The sequence below is a fragment of the Manihot esculenta genome, chromosome 12 (genome assembly GCF_001659605.2).
Source record: "Manihot esculenta cultivar AM560-2 chromosome 12, M.esculenta_v8, whole genome shotgun sequence".
NCBI classification, from domain to species: domain Eukaryota; kingdom Viridiplantae; phylum Streptophyta; class Magnoliopsida; order Malpighiales; family Euphorbiaceae; genus Manihot; species Manihot esculenta.
Window position 1 is genome coordinate 19,696,042 of NC_035172.2, and position 6,786 is coordinate 19,702,827.

The window sequence follows — 6,786 nt, forward strand, 5'->3', positions numbered from 1 at the left end:
TCAGTGAGAATTAAGTTAAAGAAGAAAGTTAATTGTTGGACTTCCAAATAAGTAAATGAATCTTAACCTCTATCTTGAAGAAACCTTGAAACAAGTTATACCATTATAAAACTTATTTTTATAGTGCTCATCAAAATTTATTTATTTTTAAATCAAACATATTTAAAGTGAGGAAAAATTACTTTTTAGTCCCTGAGGTATAGCATAATTAACGGATTTGTCCCTCTTTTTTTTAGAATCCAACACTTTCGTCCTTTGAGGTTTAATTCCATCAAAATTCAAGGTCTCTGGAAAAAATTTTTGTTAAGTCAATAATTTCCACTTAATCAAAGGAAAGAGAATAAATATAATTCCAAAAATATCCTTATCAATAATAAATGAAAAAATTACTATTTAGACCCTATAGTATGAAAAAACTCGCTACTTAGTCCCTCAATTTTTAAAAGTATATTAAAATGTCCCTAACATTTTAAAAATTCTACTAGTTAGTTTCTCTATTAATTTTATCACCAAATATTTTACTATTTAGTCCCTATAGTTTAGAAAAAATTATTAGTTGGTCCCTCAAATTAATAAAAAATTTACTAATTAGTCCATCTATATCAGAGGTATTTGAGATTTTTTTTTATAAAGCATAACGACTAAAATTAATGGAAATATTAACTAGTAGACTTTTTAAAATGTCAGAGACATTTTAATGAATTTTTTAAATGGCGAACAATGATCGACAACGAACAGCACAAAAAAAGCAATTTCTATTGAGTTTTAACTTTTTATCTTTAATAATTTAATTTTTATATATTTTTATTTTTATTATATTTACTGAATTTGAATCTTAAATTTATTGAAATTTTTATTTATTTATGGGGATTGAGTTTCAGATTTTCTTTCTTGAATTTTAACGAAATTAAACTTCAAGGATTAAAGTGTTGAATTTAAAAAATAGAGAGATAAATCTGTTAATTATGTAATATCTTAGGGACGAAAACATATTTTTTCCTTCAATTCTTTGAGAGATGGACCTATAAACTTGTAGGAATTAAATTTCAGGACTAAAGTGTTGAGTTCAAGAAAGAGTAGTTCGGTCATTTGTTCTGTCACTAACGAAGGGACTTCTAATTTTTATTAAATTAAATCTCAGGGACGAAAGTGTTGGGTTCTAAAAATAGAGAGGCGAATTCATTAATTACGGTATATCTCAGAGACTAAAAAATAATTTTCTCTTAAATTTATATTCTTATTCCGTAATTAATTGAAATTTTATAAGAAGTGAAACCATAATTACGTAATTATTTATTCACCCCATAATCATAATTGGTATATGTGGTATTATATATTTTAAAATTTGTTTTTATATTATATTTGGAACTCATCTAAATTTTTATAATGTGTATAAATATAGTAGCATCAACAAATTCTTATAATTATTGTTATTGTTGTATAATATTCATTTTTTTATTCAAAAGAATGTAAGAGCTGAGTATAATTGAGAGCTCCACAGGGAGATAATCCTATAAGTCGTATAACCAGTTCAAACTTAATATATTTCTATTAATTTTAATAAAAAAATGTAACTTGTGATTGTACCGGTGTTTCACTTAAAAAAAAAATATATAAATGTAACTTGTGATTGTATTAGTATTTCATTTAAAGGTTTTTGAATTATGTCGTTTGTGATTTAATTTGATTTAATTTTATATCTAAATAGTACTATAATATCATGTTGTTTGTAAACAAATACTCAAAGTGAAAAAGAGATAAAAGTATTGTATTTTTTTTTTTTTAATATCTAGTTTTGTGTCTTGACTACTGATTAAGATCTAATTCAATATGTGATGTGCATGTCTTGACAAAATTAGATTTTTCATTTGATTTTTCTTCTAAGTACAACATATGCTAATTCAATACCACATCTCCTCTTTACATTTCTTTGAATTGCTACTCCCTCCCATCTTAAAGTTGAATTTTTTTTTTATTTTAACTAATTATTTTTATATAATTTTTTTAATTCTTTTTTATTCTATATAATTTTTTTTCTCGCTTAAACTTGGCTTATATAAAATTAGATAAGGCCTCACATTCCATTTAGATAAATTTACTATTTATCTAAATTAATTTGTTTGAACTAATTAAGTTCCAACAAAATCTCGTACTATTCTTCACATATCATAATATAAATCTGAATTGTAATTCAATTGCTCAGAAGATGTCTAATCATATTAATTTAGCAGATGCTAAACAAGCTAAAAGTTTCTAACATTTAGAACTGAATCTGTAAATTCTAATTTACAAATGCTTTAATGATTTTCACGTTTGTGAGGAATTCATTTAATATTTAATTTGACTAATTAAAAACAAACAATTATGACGAATTCATGTTAATTTTTGAGAAAAAAGAAAAACAAAAAATGTAATCAATATTAAATGGTTCTATAAATTTATTAATTATATATGAGGTGAACAATCTAAATAAAATTATAAATATAAAGCTTAATTTAAATCTTAACAAATTAAAACAATAATTTAAATTTAAATTATTTAATTTAACATATAAGATGCATCATCATTGAATTTATAGTTTATTAAATAAAAAATTAACAATATCAAAGTGCTAAATGCTGCAGTTCAATTGCCAACACAAATAGACTAGTCTTTGCTCACTAAACTCAATTTAATTATAACTGATATACTTGGACGTATTTGATTCCTAGCTTTACTTAGATTGTATTCCTAGTCTGGTTCCTACCTTTTTTTATTCTGAATGGTGGAATTCAATGACGAGCGTTGATCTTTAAAAGTGTTTTTGGATGAAATTTAAAAAAAAAAAATTATTTTTTTATTATACAATCAATAGTTACAGAAAAATAACTGCTCTCTATAATAGTGAAATTTGAAAGTTGTTCCGATACCGATGAATAATTTTATTGATATTTTATTGAATGTATATTTTGAAAATGAGTTTGATTAATTGAAATTTACCTCGTCGCCAAAGGCGACAACACTTGAATATTCAAACAAAAAAAATACTTTTTCTTAAACCATATTTATTTTATCTAATCTATAATTTTAATTAAATGGGTGGTTCACGCTTGTTGTGAAAAAATATATTTGAGAATAAAATGTATAAATTTTTTAATTTTAGGGCATCAACATTGTCTAATTTCAATAATTCATAAGATCAAACATAACAAACATTATGAATTTTTTAATTAACAATAACGTTTATTTTTAAGTTTGGTAATTCTCTTTGTTATTTTGTGTGAAAGTGATTTGGATTATAAAATATTTAATAAGGTCGACTACGATCATACCCAGAATCAAACAAATAAAGTAAATCAACTTTATATATAGAATATTAACCGATAAAATAAATTATACAAATAGTTAAGAAAGAAAGATTACCGCACTCTTACTTTAAATTTAAGCATATATATAGATATATGTAATATGAATGAGATATTTCAAATACCGTGATAAATGATGGAGAAATATATTTAAACAGGTTTTATCCACGCTTGAATATCCAAAATATTATCCACATTAAAGTGCACATAATTTGTTGAGCGTCAACAATATTATTGTGTTGAACAAATAACACTCAAATATTATTCATAATTTAACTGTTTGGTGTATAATGAGCTAGAATTTTTATATCAACTCTTCTCAAAAAATTATTATGAACCACTTAAATTTTTATAATAGGAATATTATTTACATCATTAAGAAATATGGATTATAAAGAGCACATATGAGTTTAAAAAAAAAAAAAAACTGGAATACTACATTGAAGGATAAGTCTCTAGGTGTTCTAGAAGTACGCATTGTTGATAATTTTAGTTAAGATTTTAAAAGTAAGTACCGAGTCATATGAGAAATAAATAAGATTTTCTCCTTAGTTTAGCTCATTGAGCCTCCTTAAATCATGGAATTTAACTTCCAAATCTTAACATCAAGAGAAGTATAAAAGGTTCAAAGTTCGGTATGTTTATTCATACAGATAAAACAAAAAGAAAAAAAAGTAAAATCCATAGTTGAGTTTACAAGATGAAGAAATTTGGGCTTTTCGTATGTTGTATTTCACTATTGATTATATTTTCCTTATTTTCTGTTTCAAATGCTCAAGAGAAAGAGAAAGAAGAGGCCTCTGCTCCCGGTGGAGAGGCCTCTGCTCCTGGTCCCGGCGGAGAAGCCTCTGCTCCCAGCGGTAAAGAAGCCTCCGCTCCTAGCGGAAAAGAAGCCGAGAAAAAAAAGAAAAAGTAGATATTTTCAAGATTCTTGCATGCAATCGTTGTATGCGGCGAGAAATAAGTTAAAGAAATGTTTAATTACTAGATTTTCAAATAAATAAAATTTTGATATTTACAATATTCTCATATGTAACTGTTTCATTCAGCGAGAAATAAGTTAAAGAAGAAAGTTAATTGTTGGACTTCCAAATAAGTAAATGAATCTTAATCTCTATCTTAAAGAAACCTTGAAACAAGTTATACTGTTATAAAACTTATTTTTATAGTGCTCATCAAAATTTATTTATTTTTTAAATCAAACATATTTAAATTGAGGAAAAATTATTTTTTAGTCCCTGAGGTATAGCATAATTAAGGGTATTTACCTGGTACGTCAGGGAGCAAGGAGATGGAGGCGTATCTATCGCGCTTAGCTTGTTTGTTGAACAGCAGTGCTCTCGAAGCATGATTCATGGCTGGGGATTTGGGCAAATCATGGTGGGTGCTGTTTTCTTCAGAAGTTGTGGCTGGTTTGCTGGGGGAGGGCTCAATGCAGTGCCTTGTGCTGGGGCACTTGGATGAGGGCATAGGTGCTGGGCGCTTCGGTCCGCATTTGTCCAAGGAAGGCAGTGATGGTGATGGCGTGGTCTAGGGAGTCACTGTGTCGTCAGCCTGAGGTGTAGAGTGAGGTGCCATAGACGGCGCTCATGGCAGGCGACGATATGTGTTGGTCACAATTTTTGACTCGCGGTTGTAGAAGCCGATCAAAAATAACCTTTCTGGTTATCAACAATATTAATACTGTAGATAGTGGTAAAAGATCGAATCCATAGAGAATTGAAAACTAATCCATTTTTCTTAACAAGACCAAGAGAATTAACTGAACGAGAAACTGAAAGCATGCAACTGAAAGCAGAATAAAAATAAATTGCAGTAAAAGTAAAATGGGGGGTTTTGAGATTGATTTGATTAGCAAACTACTGAAAGCAATTAAATGAGCGAATAATTAAAATAAAAGAGAAATTAATATGAGAAAGGCCTAGTTGAAGAGATGGATCCACTTCAATTGTTTGGATTGATCATCGAAACTTATGTTCTTTAGATTAGTTATGGAGATGGAAGATGCTTCTCACCCCCATGTCTCTCCTTATGATTAAATCAATTAGGGAACGTTCTTTAATTAATTACTAATTAAAAAATTGCCAAGGAATGTCCTCGGGCCTTAGGCATCAAACAATTGTTAATTGCATGAAGAAAGAGAGAGATCCAATCCTAACTACTCAAACACATGAGATGTTGCTAGATCATACAATTCCTTAGTTGTTACACCAAGTGTTCTTATATTTGAACAATTCAAGCAATTACGGACTTAAAATTATCCAAACTAACAATTAATTACCTTGCAATCCAGAATCAAGTAGCCAATTTGATCAAAACAACAAAATAATAATAGATTTCAAGCATGAACTGTATGAATATTGAATAACTAAAAGACAAACAATGTGTGTTTAGATTTCACAATCCATAAAACAACCTTAGTTTCAACCAATCTTCAACTGGAATAAAAGGTTTCAGCCACTCATGGCTGAACCAAAAACCAAAAAATAAAGAAAGGAAGAAGAAAAGATGGTATCACTTGCAATCCCGTAGGTGTGTCCAAGGTGGAGTAGAAAAAGCTGTGGGGAGGCTCCTTATGTGTCTTTTTATAGTTGAAAGTGTTGCCCTAGGTCCTTACATGCCTCCCTTGCTGCCCAAGAGGTGCTTACTGCTCAAGTTGGGTCTGAAAAGGAAAGAATCGCGTTGCAAGCTCTTCAGAAGGCAAGAGGCGCGCGCGGATGCTCTGCAGAGGGAAGTTGGCGCGCGCGGATGGATGTGCAGAAGGGAAAGTGAATCTGTCCAGTCTTTCCTTTTTAGGTGGAGCCTTCATTTGAATTTTGAATGCTGAATGCGGAAGAGGCAAGTGCGTCTTCATGAAATCTTACTGCCTAAATAGTAAGATATGACTGCTGCAGTGTGTGCACATCATTGAACAAGGAAAGAAAGATCAGCATTTTGAATTTCAAATAATCTTCTGACTGAGCTTTCCTTGTTTGCTTTTGCTTCTGCACTTTCCTTATTTGAAAACTTTCCTTTTCTGAAAACTTTCCTTATTTGAAAACTTTCCTTTTTTGGCACTTTCCAAATTTGACACTTTTTGGCAGTTTTAAGAGCATTTTCTCCAGATTGTCTCTTTACACCTAATATCTGCAAAACATGATTAAAACCACAAAATTAGGTAGAAAAGATGTAAATAAACATCAAGAACATAATGATAAAATGGACTAAAATATGCTCTATCAAATACCCCCACACCTAGCCTTTTGCTTCTCCTCAAGCAAATAAATATAGTTAAACAAGCTCTCTTTGCTACTTGATCCTTATTTCCACTTAAGCTTTCACTCAAGACACTTATTTTGAATCATTGCAGTGAAGAGTATATGCATGAAGGTTACTCACCATCTTTCCTTGTTTCCCTTTACTTACCATGGCTAGGATTTGTTTTTCTCAAGAGAGAGATTAC